The sequence below is a fragment of the Equus asinus genome, chromosome X, assembly GCF_041296235.1.
Source record: "Equus asinus isolate D_3611 breed Donkey chromosome X, EquAss-T2T_v2, whole genome shotgun sequence".
NCBI lineage: Eukaryota > Metazoa > Chordata > Mammalia > Perissodactyla > Equidae > Equus > Equus asinus.
The window spans coordinates 66,430,767-66,449,782 of NC_091820.1; positions in this window are offsets into that span (position 1 = coordinate 66,430,767).

Here is a 19,016-nt window from a genome sequence, read left to right on the forward strand (position 1 = left end):
TCAATATCCAAAAATTCATTGCTAGTATATAAAAATATGAGTGAGTGACACTGAGGAAACAGCATTTCCAGAGAGACATATCAAGGAGGCTTAAAAATGGGCACTGCAACAGGATTCATGATAGACTTGCAAAGGCTCCACATATTTCACCAATACAGGCCTGCCCCTCACACACGCCCTGCTCCTTGCGCCTACCCTGCCCCTCAAGGTGAACCCACTTGCCCCACTGTGGCAGTCCTACGCACTCTTCCTATGTGGGCCCACAAGTTTCCTGAGGGCTTGCCGTTGCATGGGGTTAGTCCCTAGGGTGGGTTCCAATCCCCTGGCTGAGCTGGATTAAATCAGTGCTCTAGTGGGTAGAGCAGACCGCTGTGCTAACAGTCCAGGGGAAGAACTCTAATACATCTGCCAGAGTCTGTGTCAGCACACCTGTACTAGGTCACAATAATGGCTACTCCCATCGTCTCAGTCCCTAGGGACGTGGTCCCAGCTTGGGGAGGTCTCACCTATTGCTGAGATGCACCCAGAGCCTATCAAGTGAGTCTCTTTTCACCAAAGGACTATGCACCTTCCTTTCTGATGATTTTATGTTGCTTTCCAAAACAGACGAATTTGTGCATGGGCCTTTTCTTTTTTTTTTTTTTTTAAAGATTTTATTTTTTCCTTTTTCTCCCCACAGCCCTCCGGTACATAGTTGTGTATTCTTCGTTGTGGGTTCCTCTAGTTGTGGCATGTGGGACGCTGCCTCAGCGTGGTCTGACGAGCAGTGCCATGTCCGCGCCCAGGATTCGAACCGACGAAACACTGGGCCGCCTGCAGCGGAGCGCGCGAACTTAACCACTCGGCCACGGGGCCAGCCCCTGTGCATGGGCCTTTTAACAGCTGGCCTTTTCTTTCCCTTATGTTTGAAAGATTTTCTGGTGGTATTCCCTGTTGTCATTATTATTCAGTAAAATCAGATATTATGACAATCATCTCAGATGTGCTGAGTCCAAAGGCTGCTTATTGTGTCAAAGCTCTCCCACTCAGAGCCTCCACTCCTCCAGGGAATGCTTTGTACCTTAAGATTGCTCCCAGCTGTGAAGTGTCATGGATATAATGTGGCTTTTTCCTCTCCAGACAGGAATTTCTGCCTCTTCCACCTAAGTCAGCACTGTCCTTTGTTGTGGGGGTTCTTTTCATCCAGTTTTCATTTCTCTCTCAGGGGTAATTGATCCAAGGGAAGTTGTAAGTTTGTTGTTTCTGTGGGAGGAGGGGAGTTCAGAGTCTTCTTCCACCACTATCTTCCCAGCAATGGGTCCTGTTGTATAAGGGCACTAATTTCATTCATGAGGGCTTTGCTGTCATGATCTAATCACCTCCCAAAGGTCCCCATCTCCAAATAGGATCACATTAGGGATTAGGTCTCAACCTATGAATTTGGGGCAGACACAAACATGCTGTTTATAGCATTCTGCTCCTAGTACCCTAAAATTCTTCTCTTTCTTCAATACAAAATACATTCCTTCCATCCCAGTGGCCCCAAAGTCTTAACCTGTTTCAGCATCAATTCTGTTTTCAACAGGAAGGTCTCCAAATCACACCTATTGAGACTGAGAAATCCCATGATCTTCTGTCTGCAAGCTGGAGACCCAGGAAAGCCACTGGTATAGATCCAGTCCAAACCCAAGGACCTGAAAGCCAGGGGAGCCAATGGCGTAAGTCCCAGTCCAAGTCTGAAGTCCCAAGAATCAGGAGCACATATATCCAAAGGCAGGAGAACATGGATGTCCCAGCTTTACAGAAAGAGTCAGCTCATCCTTCCTCCATCTTTTTGTTGTGTTCAGGCCCTCAATGCATTGGATGATGCCAACACTCATTGGTGTGGGCAATCATCTTTACTCTGTCTACTGATTTAAGTGATAATCTCTTCCAGAAACTCACTCACAAACACATCTAAAAATAATGTTTTACAAGCTATCTGGGCATCCCTTAGACCAACAAAACTGACACATAAAATTAATCATGGCAGGTGTACCTTAAAATATTAAAAATAGAATTATCATATGATTCAACAATTCTATTTCTGGGTGTATACCTAAAAGAATTAAAAGCAGAGTCTCCAGGAGACATTTGTACACCCATGTACATAGCAGCATCATTCACAATAACCAAAAGATGGAAACAACCCAAGTGCCCATCAGTAAATGAATGGATAAACAAAATATGGTATATACCTACAACAGGATATTATTCAGCCTTAGAAAGGAATGAAATTGTGACATATGCTACAGCATGGATGAACCTTGAGGACATTATGCTTAGTCGAGTAAGCAGTCATTAAAGACATTACTCCACTTGTATGAATCACCTACAGTAATCAAATTAATAGAGATAGAAACTATAAATGTGGGTGCTGGAGTTGAGAAGAGAGAGGATTGGAGCTGTTGTTTAATGGGTATGGAGTTTCAGTTTTGCAAGATGAAAAGAGTTCTGGAGATTGCTTGCACAAAGATGTAAATATACCTACCACTGCACTGTACATTAAAAAATTGTTAAGATTAAAAATTTTATGTTGTGTTAACCAAATTTTATTTACTTATCTGTCAACAGAGACTTGGGTAGCGACGACCTTTTATAGATTGTGAATAATGTTGCTGTGAACATGGATGTACAAATGTCTTTTCAAGAATTTACTTTCAATTCTTTTGGATATGTGCTGAGAAGAGAAATTTCTGAATGATATAGTAAGTCTATTTTTAATTTATTGAGGAACTACCATACTGTTTTCCATAGCAGCTGTACCATTTTATATTCCCACCAGCAGTACACAGGGTTCCAATTACTCCACAACTTCACCAATGCTTATTTTATGTTTTCCCAATGGTAGACATCTTAATGGATGTATGGTTGTATCTTATTGTGGTGTTGATTTGCGTTTACAATATGACTAGTGGTATTGAAAACCTTCTTATTTGCTTATTGACCATCTGCATATCTTCTTTGGACAAATATTGATTCAATTTGGTTCAATTTTGATTGGGCTGTTTGTTTCTTTGTTGTTGAATTGGAAGTGTTATTTATATATTCTAGATAGTAGCCACTTATCAGTTATATGACTTGCAAATATTTTCTCCCATTTTACAAGTCATGTGTTTGTTTATTTTTTCCTTTGGTGCAAAGAAGTTTTTTAATTTTGATGCATTCCACTTTATCTATTTTAAATTTTGTTGCTTGTGCTTGGTGTCATAGCCAAGAAATCACTGGCAAAGCCAATGTCAGAAGATTTTCTATGTTTTCTTCTAAGAATTTTACAGTTTTAGGTATTATGTTTAGGTCTTTGATCCACTTTACTTACTTTTTGCATATGGTAAGATAATGCTTCAACTTCATTCTTTCATGGGTGGATATTCAGTTTTCCCAAAACCATTTGTTGAAAAGGCTGTCCCTTCTCCATTGAATGGCCCTGACACTCTTTTTAAAAATCATTTGACCACATATGAAGGGATTATTTGTGGGCTCTATATTTATCCCATTCATCTGTAAGTCTGTCTTTATGCCAGCAATGTTGTTTTGTTTTGTTTTTACTGTAGCTTTGTAGTCAGTATTGAAATCAGGAAGTTAGAGATCTCCAACTTTGTTTTTCTTTTAAAAGACTGTCTTGGTTATTTGGAGTCCCTTGAGATTCCATACGAATTTTAGGATGAATTTTTCTATTTTTGCAAATAACACCATTGGGATTTTGATAAGGATTGCATTGAATCAGTAGATCACTTTGGTTGGTATTGACATCATAACAATATTAAGTGTTCCAATCCATAAATACTCAATATCATTCCATTTATTTGTGTCATCTTTAATTTCTTTCAAAAAATGCTTGTAGTTTTCACTATACAAGTCTTTTGTACCTGTGCATTGCTTTTGCTGTATCCTATAAGTTATTGTATGTTGTTTTCATTTTCCTTTGTCTCAGGTATTTTTTTATTTTCCCTTGTGATTTCTTCTTCTACTCATTGGTTATTTAAGAGTGTTATTTAATTTCCACATACTTGTACTTTTTCTAATTTTCACTCTGCTATTTATTTGTAGTCCCATGGTAATCAAAAAAGATACTTTGTATGATTTCAATCCTTTATATTTATTAAGGCTTTTGTGACCTAACATATGGTCTATATTAGAGAATGTTTCATGTGCACTTGAGAAAAATGTGCATTATCCTCTTCTTGGATGGTTGTTCTGTACATCCAATTGGTCTACAGTGTTGTTCAAGTCCTGTGTTTCCTTAATAATCTGCATGGTTATTCTATTTATTATTGAAAATGGAGCATTAAAGGTATCTACTTTTAGTCTCATTGCTTTTAAGATTTTTCTTTATCATTTGTTTTGATAAATTTAATTATTGTATGCCTTGCTGTAGTTTCCCTCATGTTTCTTATGCTCAGAGAATATTGAACTTCTTAAATCTATGGGCATATAATTTTCAACAAATTTGAAAAATTATCAGCCATAATTTCTTCAAATATTTTTCTGTTTCTGCAATTTTCGCCTCTCCTTTGTGATCTCCAATTACACGTATATGAGCTGCTTAAAGTTCTACTAAATCTCAATGTTACTCTTTTCATTTTTTTCTGTTTCATTTTGTAGAGTTTTTATTTCTACAACTTTACATTCACTAATCTTTTCTTCTGAAATGTGAGTTTTTCTGTGAGTACCTTCCAGCTTATTTTTTGTTTCAGACAAAAAAAAAAAATCTCCAGATGTTTAACTTGATTCTTTTCTCATTTTCCATATATCTACTTAACATGCTTAATCTTTCTTCCATGTTCTTGGTCATATGGAGTAAAATTATAATAACTGCTTTAATGTCCTGTTCTAATAGTTATATCACATGTGTCATTATCTGTTTCAGTTTTGATTGGTTGATTTTCCTTCCCATTATGGGTCCTATTTTCCTGCTTCCTTTCAAGCCTGATAATTTTTATTGCTTACCAGATATTGTTCATTTTACTTTGTTCAGTGATAGATATTTTTGGACTTTTATAAGTATTCTCGACTTTGGATTTTGGATGCAGTACAGTTATTAGAAAACAGTTTGATCCTTTTGAGTTTTCCCTTTAATATTTGTTAGGCAAGAGAAGAGCAGTATTTAATTTAAGGCTATTTTGCCCCAGTATTGAGGAAAACCCCTTCTGAACATGTTCCACAATACCATGTGAATCTTGTGGTTTTCCAATCTGACTTGTGTTCCAGGACTTCCTGTCCCAATATGAATGATGGGTCTTGTTCCCTTTAAACGTTTCAGGTAATTGTTTCCTTAGCCTGTGTTAGTTTCCTCATAAGCATGTGCTCTGCAGTACTGCTGAGTACTTGAGAGGGTAGAACATACAGTATCTAGTTACAGATTGCGGATTATAGAGTCAAAAATCCTGATTTTTAATCTTGGCACAATATTTACTAATTCTATGAGTTTGGGCAAGTTACATATCCTCTTTGTACCTTTGTTATGTCATATGAAAAATAGTGTAATAACAGTGCTTATCTCATAAGATTACTCTCAGTATTGAAGTAGTTAATATATGTGAAGGATTTAGAATATGGCTTGGTACATTTTGAGTTCTCTATATGCTTTTATTATTATTATGGAGTATTGTATACGCATTAAAATAATGTTTTCAAAGGATATTTAGCATGTTGGAAAGTCCTCTAATATAATGTCATGTGAAAAAACAAAGAAAAATATTGAAAAGAAATACAGCCAAATGTTAACAAAGTCTTTCTGGGTAGAAACATATGCTAAAGCTTTTATTTTCATTTTTATTCAAAATTATATTTTCCAAATTTCCCTCAATAAACATCTTTTGTCCTTTACATGTAGCTGTATTCAAATTTTTAGTCAACTACTAATCATGTTTTAATCAACAAGCAATACATGAATACATTCTTATTCTAAAAGATTTAAGCAATACATAGAAACATAGAATAACTTAAAATTGAATCACCACAAACCTTGCTAAAAAGATAAATACTAGGCTCCATCCTCACAGATTCTGATTCACTTGATCTGAAGGTACGTCATGCAAATCTGCATTTTGAGAAGCATCTGAGTTATTCTGCTGTCTATGGACTGAACTTTGAGAAATATTACCTTGGGAAGACAGAGAAAAGTTCTTTTTTTATGAACACAACCCAATTCATTTCTTTCCCCTTCAGAAACATATCACTTTTACAACCAGCGAAAAACAGGCATTCATGATGGGAGTTGGATACCCACACAGCAAGAAATCAAGGGCAACATATGTAGAATCAAAAGTTGTAGTCAACCAATGCTAAATTTAATCACATACTTCAATAATTTGCTGGCAAATTTGACAGATGTTAGCTGCATTTAGTTTCACTCATCCACAGAACAAAATAAATAAATGAATAAATGTTGAAATTGGGGTAACAATGGCTGCAAATTAAAACTGGAAATATGTCAAATGCTTTGAGATGTGAACTCTACGTCACTCCTAATGCCATCAAGTCAATACTCTATTTAAAACTCATTAGTGGCTCCCCGGGAGAAAATCTCCATCATTATATTTGAACTCCTGACTCGTTGTGGATTCTCTACAATAACTCCCCACCATCTCTACTCAAACTCATCTTCTAATACTCAACAATAATCCTGTCACGATAAGCTTCTTAGGAAAAATGAATGTTGTATTCATTTTCAACTCCTTGGATTTGTTCCTATAGTTCCCACACTAAATCTTTCCACCTCTTCCAACCCATATATTCCTTAAGGTCCAACTCAAGGCTTCTACAGATTCTCTAACCCTTCTCTCTTTTGAAAGCCAGAGTGCAGTTCAAAAACTCTTAATAAACGCACGTGAATAAGACATGTTCCTTGCTCTCAAGAGAATTCACAGTTTAGTAAACCAAACACATCGTGTACATTTGGTGAGTATATCTCATTTCTTTGGTAAATCAAAGACAAGGTGGATATACACACATATACACATACATATGCAAATATACATACATGCATATATTGTATATTTCAAGCAGGCTTCAGAAACATCATTCTCAGCAGTGATTCTCACTTTCCATTATTATAGTTGTAGATATAAAACTAGATGTAAAAGATGTAGAAGACTGACTAAATAGACAAAGAAATATTCTATGATTTGTATATTTCTTTAATGTTAATTTTTCCACTTTATTACCCCATTTGCTTCTTTCTCTTAAATAGTGTCTACATGGAAAAAAATTGAGTTCTGGTTAGATTAGATTTTTTATATGTATCTGCTTATTCTATTTTTATTTCTGTTTCTTTACATTTCCATTTAAACTTTGAAAACATCATAATAGAAAAACGACTCATATTTCAGTCAGCAATAACTATGTGCTCTTTGAAGACAGAATTATATATTATGAAAATCAAATGAAATAATGTATGTTCAGGCACTCTAAAAATTATAAAATACAAGTGATCATCAGCATTATCATTTCTTTATCTTACATAGTCAAAGTCCATGGTGAAGAATCAATAAATATTTGTTGAATTATTTTCTTATCAATTCAGTACTATTTTCCATCAAGGGAGAGTGACATATGAGGATATGTAGTCTTTTTTGCTACATTTCCTTTAAGTCTGAAGAAATAGAAATATCGAATCCATGATGAACAATTCCATTGTTTTTATTTTGATTCATCTGAAAAGAAAAAAATAAGAATCGGAATTAACTGCATCACATTCTTCTCCATTCATAAATATTTTCTAAAAAAATTCAGTTACTACTCATACTACCCACACAAAACCCAAAAAGTCAAGCAATGCAAAACAAAATAAAACAAAAAGTAATATGTTAGTTTAAAAGAGAAAGAAGTGGAGTGACATCACCAAGATGATGACATAGGTCATTCCCAATATGATGCCACTCACAAGAAAAAAAAAACTAACATTTATTCATAGACAAGACATCACTGTGGTAATCCTAGAACACGGAGGTGAGGCTGAAGCAACCCTCTGCACCATAGAGACTGAGATGGACTGCAATAGAAGGGTAAGAGGAATGGCTACACTCTGCACCACTCCTCCCCTAGGCTGGGGAAGCATCACACTGAGAAGGTTCCCCTGAGGCTATGGTTCCTCCAGTGGTGAAAAGTGAACCCAAAATGGACATCCAGCTCCTCCAGCATTGTGAGTAGCTTCTTTAGAGACCCAGTCTGGTCTCACAGTGATTGTGGGGGAATCTTCAGGGCTTGACCACTGGGAATTGGATTGTAATCAGGTAGGAGGAAGGGGCTTGCAGCAACCAGCTCTTGGACCTTGGTAGACTGTGTTCCTACGTGCAGTGCCCAAGTAGAAGTTCCAACTAGTGGCTTTGCTCATCTGAAAAGCCAATATAATGGTGCAGTCTGATCAGGGAACATGGCAGAGCACAGGTTTGCCTGATTTGAGGCCTCAAACAATGAGTCTTTTCAGTCGTGGAAACTAGTTTGCCTTCTGCCCAGGCAGGAGAGCTAAGTCACAACCCTGAACACTGCCGAGTGTAGTTCCCAGCCCTGTCTAACCAAGAAGCCTGGATAGAAGACCTGAGAGGCTGATTAGCCTAGCAAAACTTGAGCAGAGAGCTCAGCAGGCAGTGCTGACTGTTTGAAGGGCAGTCAGGGTCCTCATTAAGCTAGGGAAAATGGAGCATGGTACTGCTTGAGTCAAGACCACAAACAAAGAGCCTTGCCATCCTTAGAGCTGGTTCCACCACCTTGCCTGGGCAGGGGAGCTAATTCATAGCCTCACCCATCGCTTAGGGTACCTCCTGGCTCACATGACCCGGATGTTTAGACTGAGCAACTGGGAAACTGCTTGGCTCAGCAGCACTTGAGCAGAGTCTGGCCAGTGGCTCTGCCTGTTTGCAGAGCCAAGCCAATGCTTCTGTCTAGTCAGAGAGTTTGATGCATAGTTATGCTTGATGAACTCCTAAAACAAGAGCCTTACCAGCCTTAGGGGCTGTTCTGTGGTTCCCCCCTGGGCAGGAAAGCTAATTATTAGCCTGAGCCAAATCTGCATACAGGCTCCAACTGGACCTGGCTAGGAAACCTAAGCTGAGCTCCTGGAAATCTGTGTAATACTGCAACTTTGATTACAATGGCACCTAAGCAGAGAGCCTGCCAGTGGCCTTACCCATTGACAGAGTTAATATGGTGGCCCATCAGGCTAGGGAACTTGATGCATAGTTCTGCCAAATTTGATCCTTGAACGAGAGCCTTGCCAGCCTTAGTGCCTGCATGAGTGTTTTGCCTGGGCAGGGAAACTAATTCACACCCTTGCCAATTGCTGAATCCAGCCTTCAGCTGACTCAACAAAGGAATCTAACCACAGCACATGGGAAGCTGTGTAGTTCATCCTACAGCCCTGCTTACAGTGTCACTTGAGAGGAGAAAAGAAGTTGTGGTTTTCCCCATCTGCAGAGCAAAATTGGGCAGCGTATTCAGTGCACAGTCTTGCCTGATTTGGGTCCCCAAACAATGAGCCATGCAGGCTTTGGGGCCTGTTCTGCTACCCTGCCAGGGCAGGGAAGCTAAGTCATAGTCCCATCTACTACTGAGTATAGTACTTAGTCTTGACCATCTAGGAAGCCTGAGCAGAGAACCCAGGCAACTGCAGAGCCAATCCTACCACCTTACTTGGGTAGGGAACCAAACCAGCAGTCTTCCACAACAGTTCTCAGCCAGTGGTACGATCCCTACCAACCTCAGAGCACATTCAGTGGCCTCATCCAAAACTAGACCCTGATAGCAAGTCCCACTTGCCCAAGGAGGCTACCAGCCTATACAGAGCTCCAAGGTGAGAAGACTGGTGAAGAACTGTCTCTTCCAAAGCAAATCTTTAAAATCTGGAAGACAAGACTGCTTACACAAATGCACAGATACCAACCTAAGGAATCAAGGATCATGAAAAATCAGGTAAACATGACATACCCAAGAAAACCAATAAAGCTCTGGTAACTGACCCTAAGTAAATGGAGATCTACAAACTATCAGACAAGGAATTCAGAATAATCCTCTTACAGAAGTTTAGTGAACTACAAGAACACAGAGACAGACAAATAAATGAAATTAAGAAAACAATACATAAACAAAATGAGAAGTTCAACAAAGACAGAAACCATCAAAAAAAAAAAAAGAACACAGAAATCCTAGAGCTGAAAAATACAATGACTGAATTGAAGAATTCAATAGAATCTTCAAATCACACTTGATTATGTGGAAGAGTGTCCTAGAAGACAGGGCATTTGAAATTATCCAAAGGAACAAAAACAAAAAAGAATGCAAATTATTAAATAAAGTCTATGGGATAAAATCAAAAGAAACAATATCCCCCTTATGGGAATTCCAGCAGAAGAGAAAGAGAAAGGGACAGAAAGTATATTTAAAAGAATAATGGCTACAAACTTCCCAAACCAAACCAGGGGAGAGAAATTGACATCCAGATCCATGAGGCCCAAAGGACCCCAAATAGGTTGAACCCAAATAGGGCTACATGGAGACACATTATAATTAAACTGTCAAAAATGAAAAACAAAGAAATAATTTTGAAAGCAGCAAGAGAAAAGAGAGAAGCTACATACAAGGGAACTCCTATAAGACTATTGGCAGTTTTCTCAACAGAAATTTTTCACACCAGGAAAGAACAGGATGATATATTCAAAATAATGAAAGACAAAACGAGACTGGAAAACTAAAGGGGAAAGAAAAAGTATCTAGAGATAAATGAAAATGGAATCACAACATACCAAACTTATAGAATGCAGCAAAAGCAGTTCTAAGAGGGAAGTTTTTAGCTATAGACACATACATCAGGAAAATGGAAAGGTTTCAAATAAACAACCCAAGTCTATACCTTAAGAAAGCAAAAAGAGAAAAATGCCCTACACCCAAAGTACCAAAATAAAGGAAATAATAAAGATTAGAGCAGGAATAAATGAAATAGAGAACAGAAAAACAATAGAAAACATTAACAAAACTAAGACTTGGTTCTTTGAAAAAGTAAACAAAATAGACAAAACTTTAGCCAGATATACCAAGAAAAAAGAGACAGGAGTTAAATCACCAAAATTATAAATGGAAGAGGAGACATTACAACTGACATCACAGAAATACAAAAGAGCATAAGAGGATACAATGAATAATGATGTGTTAACAATCTAGACAACCTAGAATAAATGGATAAATTCTTAGAATCATGCAACCCACCAAGACTGAATCAAGAAGAAATAGAAAATCTGAATAGAACAATTACTAATATGTATTAAATCGGTAATCAAGAATCTTCCAACAAAGAAAATCTCAGGACTAGATGGTTTCACTGGTGAATTTTTAACAGACATTTGAAGAGGACTAAACACCAGTCCTTCTCAAACACTTCCAAAAACTTAAATTCCCAAACTAATTTTTCAAGGCCAGCATTACCTGATCTCAAAGCTACAAAGGAACACTACAAGAAAAGAAAACTACAGGCCAATATCCCTGACCAATATAGAAGCAAAAATTCTCTATAAAATAAGAGCAAATGAAATTCAGTAGCACTTTCAAAGGATTATTCACCATAATCAAGTGTGATTTATCCTTGTGATGCAAGAATGATTCAATATAAGCAAATCAATAAATGTGATGCATCACATTAATAAAATAAAAGACTAAAATCATGATCATCTCAATAGATGCAGAAAAAGCATTTTAAAATCTTCAACAGCCATTCATGATTTAAAAAATATAAGAAATTAGGTATAGAAGGAATGTACTTCAACATAATAAAGGACATGTATGAGTAGCCCAAGCTAATATCATATTCAATAGCAAAAATTTAGAAATTTTTCCTCTAAGATTAGAAACAATACAAGGGTGCCCACTCTCACCACTCCTATTCAACATAATACTGGAAACCCTAGCCAGAGTAATCAGGCAAAATAAATAAATGCATAAATAAATAAAAGTTATCAGAATTGGAAAAGAATTAAAATTGTCTCTATTTTCAGATGACAGTAATTTTTATATAGAAAACCCTAAAGACTCCACAAAAACACTGCTAGATCTAATCAGCAAAGTCTGAATTCAGCAAAGTCCCAGGGTAAAAAATTAACATACAAAAATCAGTAGCATTTCTATAAACTAACAAAAAAATTATTTGAAAAAGAAATTAAACAATGGTCTCATTTACAACAGCATTAAAAAAGTAAAATAAAATACATAGGAATATATTTAACCAAGGAGGTGAAAGATCTCTACACTGAAAACTAAAGACATTGGTTAAAAAAATTGAAAAAGACACTAATAAATAGAAAGATACCTCATGTTCCTGGATTGGAAGAATTGTTAAAATGTCCATCCTACTCAAAGCCATCCATAGATTCAATATAATCCTTATTGTGATTCCAATGGCATTTTTTTACAGAAAGAGAGAAAACAGTCCTAAAATTTGTAGCAACCACAGAAGACATCAAAAATCCAAAGCAATCCCGACAAAGAACAAAACTGGAGGCATCACACTTTCTATTTTCGAGCTATATTGTAAAGCTATAGTGATCAAAACAGTATGATACTGGCATAAAAACAGGCATGTAGACCAACAGAACAGAATGAAGAGACCAGCAATAAACCCATTCATATACAGTCAACTGATATTTGACAAGCAAGACAAGGATACTCAATAAATAAAAGACAGTCTCTTCAATAAATAGTGCTGGGATAATTGGATATTCACATGTAAAAGAATAAAACTAGATCCTATCTTACACTGTTGACAAAAATTAATGTGAAATGGATTAAAGATTTAAATGTAAGTCCAGAAACCTTAAAACTCCTAGATGAAAACGTAGGAAAACAGCTCTTTGTCATGGGTCTTGGCAATGATTTTTTAGATATGAGACTTAAAGCACAAGTAACAAAATAAAAAATCAACAAACATGACTACGTAAAACTAAAAAGCTTCTGCACAGCAAAAGAAATGACCAACAAAATGAAAAGCAACCTACAAATGGAGAAAATATGTGTCAGTCATATATCTGATAAGGGGTTAATATCCAAATATATAAATAATTCACACATCTCAATAGCAAAGAAACAAAATAATCCAATAAAAAGTACACAAAGGACCTGAATAGATATTTTTCCAAAGAAGATAGTCAATGGCCAACAGGTACATGAAAAAGTGTTCAACATCACTAATCATTAGGGAAACCCAAATCAAAACTATAATGAGATGTCATCTATGCCTATTAGAATGGCTATCATCAAAAAGACAAGAGATTGGGCTTGCCCTGTGGCTGAGTTGTTAGGTTCACATACTCCAGTTCAGCAGCCTGGGGTTTGCTGGTTTGGATCCTGGATGTGGACATGCGCACCACTCAGTGGGACTTGCTGTGGTGGCATTCCACATAGAAGAACTAGAATGACCTACAACTAGGATATACAAATATGTACTGGGGCTTTGGAGAGCAAAAAAGTAAAAAGAGAAGGATTGTCAATAGATCTTGGTTCAAGGCCAATCTTCCTCACCAAAAAAATAAAAAAAGACAGGAGATAAATGCTGGCAAAGATATGGAGGAAAGGGAAGCCCTGTGCACTGTAGGTGTGATTGTTAGTTGGTACAGCCACTATAGAAAACAGTATGGAGATTCCTCAAAAAATTAAAAATAGAACTAACATTTAATTCAGCAATTCCACTTGGTATATACATCTGAAGGAAACAAAATCACTATGTCAAAAAGATATATGCACCCCATGTGCATTGCAATATATATATATATAATATTCCATTATATATATAATAGAATACTATAAAAATGAAATTAAAAATAATAAATAAAAAATTTTAAATGCTATAAAAATGAAATGCTATCATTTACAAGAATGTGTATAAAACTTGAGGACATCACGCTAGGTGAAACAGCTCAGAAAAAGCAAATATGCCAAATGATCTCACTTTTATGTGAAATACAAGAAAAAGCAAAAAACTCTTGTAAAACAAGAGATAAGATTTGTAGTTATCAGAGGTGAGGTGTGGGGAGTGGTGGATTGGATGAGGGTGGTCAAAGAATACAAATTTCTAGTTATAAGATAAAAAGTCCTGAGGATGTAATGTACAACATGATGACTATGGTTAATATTGCTGTATAGTATATGTGAAAGTTGCTAAGAGAGTAAATCCTAAAAGTTCTTACCACAAGGAAAATAACATCTTTTTTTCTTTTTTTTTGTATCTATATGAGTTGATGGATGTTAACTAAACTTATTGTGGTAATCAATTCATAATATATGTCAAGTCGTTACACCATACATCTTAAACTTATACAGTACTGTATGTCAATTATGTTTCAATAAAACTGAAAGATAAAGAAATCAACTACTCACTAACTAAATAAATAAGTAAAAGAGAGAAATGGAAATCATTGTGTTCTCACAACCAGGAACACTTTCTTCACTATCGATATCCTAATAATTCTTGTCCCAACCAAAAATAGATCTCAATATAAACAATTCCTTTCATTAACTCCGGGCATGGAGGCAGAAAAACCTACTAATACTTTTATACTATTAACCAAAGGACTTGTAAACAAAAAAATGATACCTATGACTTAAATTATCTGCTATGTAAGAAGTTTTATTAGATACCTGCCGGATCATTACAAATTATGACTCAAGAACACGGACCTTTTGTTGCCCAGATTGGTCCCAGAATTTTCCAAAAATACAAGAAGCCTCTGTTTTTGCATTATTATATGGACAAGAAACCTTGTTTCAATGCTAAAATCAGAATGGTGAGAGAAGATGACCATAATTAGAGGTCTTAGAAATAGTGAAGGAATCAGAGAACACCAAATGATGAGGAATTGCTTACTTTGGAGCAGCCTACTCTACTTGAGGGGTGTGAGGAACCTAATTTAGCAATAAAAATAGAGGTGTACAAAAATATCAATACCTATGTGTTTTAGGCACTAATTGGTCTGCAAGCCAAAGAGTGGTCATATGAGTTTCCATCTATTGTTATTAAAATGCTCCTTACAACCTGTTCAAATCCCAAGCAGTGTGTTATATCTCCAAGTCACATTACCAGTCGTCATGAAGTGAGTTCCAGAAAAGTCCAGTAAAAATACTCTGCCCTTTATTTATAAACTTTGACATTTTTATTCTATGTTTATATTGTTGTTGCTTGATTTGGGGGGATTTTTTGTATACTAACACATATTTCCAGAATTAAGGAAGCTGGAGGGATGCTGGAGATAGAGCTATGAGAGGATGATGAGGGTACCAATTAAAGGTTCGTTAATAGAGAAGAAAGCATCCCATGGGCTAGAGATTAGACAACTTCAGGGAAGAAGCTGAAAGTGAGATTGCACATTTAATTTACCTGGGAGAATCTGATACATGGCCGTGAAATATGCTGAGGTAACGCTCCAAAACACAAAGGTGAAAAGATGGGCATGGCAAAAATTAAGACAGAAAAGCAGGCTAGGCTTTGAATGGAGTCCATAATGGGTTCAGGAAATGGAAAGAGAATCAAATGAGCTAGAGATCAAGGACCTGAAATTCTAAGAATAGGTAAGTCAAGAACTAGCCCATGGTAAGGATAGGAGCTGAGACAAACAGAGACGAGCTAGCAAAGAGCTGATCTTGAGAAATTACCCTTAGGAACTGAGTCAACAGTGACAGCAGAGCCAGAATCTACTGGTAATACCTAACTAAGGTAAAGGAACTCTGTCCACAATAAGAAGAAACAAAGTATTTCTCAGACACCTTCCATGAGCCAGACACTGTGATGAGTGTTTTACATGCATTATCTCATTTAATCCTCACAAGAGGACATCCTTGTTATCCTGCAAGATAACATTATCATGAAAAACAGGATTCACTTAATTCCAAAGTTATTGCTCATACTTTTTTGCTAAGCTTCCTCTCTACTCCCTCCAGATGGAAACCAATATGGATGAAAAGAATATTTGAGAGGATTGCTAACACCTTCTTAGAAAAGTGAAAAGTGGATTATGATTTATCTAGAATCATTAACTGTTTGATGGTCCACAAGTTTTAAGCTAGGATGTTACTGGGCTGAATTATGTCTCATCAAAATTCATATGTTCAAGTTCTAATCTCCAGTACTTCAGAATGTGCCTGTATTTGAAGATAGTCTTTAAATGGGTAATTTAGTTAAAATCATGTCATTAAGGAAGGTCCCAATCCAGTATGACTGGTGTCCTTAGAGAAAAGGAAATTAAGACACAGCCAGTTAAAGAGGGAACACCATGTGAACACACAGGGAGAGGATGATCATCTACAAGCCAAGGAGAGAGGTCTCAGAAGAAACCAACACTACCCATCCCTAGATCTCAGATTATCAGCCTCCACAATCTAGTGAGCCAATTCCTCAAAATAACTTTCTGTGGTTTAAACCACCCAGTCTGTTGTACTTTGTTATGGCAGTCCTAGCAAATTAATACGTGGGAGCTACTTAAAGTCACAGCTATCCTTGAAATGAAAGAGCTGATTAGATACATTTTTCAACTTCTCAATGAATATTATTTCCTAACTCCTCTCAAATGATGTTGTTCTATTTTTGTAATTAATTCTTCTGTATTAAACTGCTGTTAACTCTGTAAGCACATCAAATCCTTTTAAAAGTATGTAAGATATAAAAAAGGAAGAAAAATAAAACAGATTGGTAGTTACCACAGGGGAAGGGGATGAGGGGAGGTAAAGGGGTACATATATATGGTGATGGACGGAAACTAGACTTTTGGTTGTAAACAAGATGCAGTCTATACAGAAGTTAAAATATAATGATGTACACCCAAAATTTACATAATGTCATAAACTAATGTGACCTCAATAAAATAAATTTTAAAAAGGAAGGAAAAAGATATCTCATAGCATAATATAAACAGAACATAAGTTAAATAATTGTAAGAAAGCTTTTATATTTGTCTATATTGATCCCCCAATAGGCAATTTTATAAAGAGTGAAAATTTTCTAAATGGTGTATTTTAAAATATGCAGTACAAGGGAAATTTTGTCCTACCAGTTCTTCAAGGTAAACATAGCACACATCAATGGACAAGGTATCAGAAACATTCAAATCTAAGTTTTAATTTATTTGGTTCACTGTGGCCCAGAGGCCTTGGCTAGAAAAAATGAGTTATTCTTGCCAGTACATAAAAGTTTATTGAGAAATAGTATTTAGAAAGGTTTAAAATGCAATGTTTATTACTACTTTACAATTGCATAATGCTAAAGTTCATAAAGTATGTTCTTATAATAAATGATACTTCCAAAACCATACTAGGGAAACCAAACACTTTTGACAATACCAGTCTTACTCCACCCAAACCCCATTGAAAAAATTACTCTCCACGTTTCCATCCAACCAGCAGAGGCAGAAGAGGGAGCCTGAACTTCAACCCTCACCTGACTATAACAAAGACACCTCTTCCCTCACAGTGGCAATTGAAGCCAAGTGTGAGTCTGGACCTCCATTGACACTTAGCAGTAAGGAGGTACTCATGCCCTGCTTTGTGGTGTCAAAAGAATCCAAGTAAGGAGGCTGAACTTCCACTCCAACTTGGTGATAAGGAAGCATCCTTGCTCTTCTCTGTCACTGAAAGATGAGTGGGGTGTCTGGAGTTTGACCCCTGCCCAGTGGTGATCAAGGTTCTCCTCTCCCATATCATGTGAAGTGTAAATGAAGGCTGAGTGGAAACCTGGACTTCTACCCACACCCAGCAATAATAAGATAGCACTCTCCACTTTTCCCACATATACAGTGTGAGAGTAGTTCTGTTCAAATATATGATTTTAATAGGCCACATAATCTCTGAAGAACCACAATGCCCAGGTTATAATTGAAAATCTTTTGTCATATTAAGAAACAGTAAAATGTCAACTTGAATGATAAAAAAAACAATCAACAGATACCAACACTGAGATGACAGAAATGTTGGAATTACTTGACAAGAATTATAAAGCAGCCACCATAAAAGTGCTTTCACAAACAAGTAAGAGCAAGCTTTATGTAAAACAAACTAAGGATAAACATAGCTATATGACTTGCTCTTTATCATACTGAGAGGCTGACACTACAACCTCTATCTCTTAACTCACAACTTTGCCACAAACATGAAACCTAAAATAAATTCTAAAACTAGTCACATAAAATTAATTTTGTATATCATTAAAATTGGTAGATTATCTTCCAAAGGAAAAGTTTTGGCGTGCCAAAAGTTAAATTTATAAGTAAAACATAAGACTGAAAATTTGCATATTTCCATAAGTTTACTTAAATGTATACCTGCCTTTTCTCCACTAATAGACTAGAAGTTGCTTGAAGGCAGAAACAATCTCTCAGGCTTATATATATATTTCTTATAGTGACTAAAAGAGTGCCTGAAAAATAAGTGTTCAATAAATATTCATTGAATATAATTAATATCTTGTATCATATTTTATGACACATTAAGACAGCATCTATCTGTGATGGACCGAATGGTTGTATACACCCAAAATTTGTATGTTGAAGTCCTAGTCCCCAGTATGATGTTATTTGAAGGTGAACCAAACATTTAAATAATAATTTAGCCCAATCTTCCTCAAATTCTTGCAAAAGTGTGAAGAGGAACAAACACTTCCAAATTCATTCTGTGAGGCCAGCCTTACTCTGATATCAAAGCATGAGAAAAACACTACAAGAAAAGAAAACTATAAACTATGTGCAATGAATATTGATCAAAAATCCTTAACAAAACACCAGCAAACAGAACTCAAAACACATAAAAAGAATTATATCAGGCAAGGGAAACAAAAGAAAAAATAAACAAATGGGACTACATCAAACTATAAAGCTTCTGCACAGCAAAGGAAACCATCAACCAAACAAAATCACAACCTAACAATTGGGAGAAGATATTTGCAAATGATATATTCAATAAAGGGTTAATACCCACAATATATATATTAAAAAAAAACCTTACACAGTTCAACAACAACAAAAAACAAGAAATCT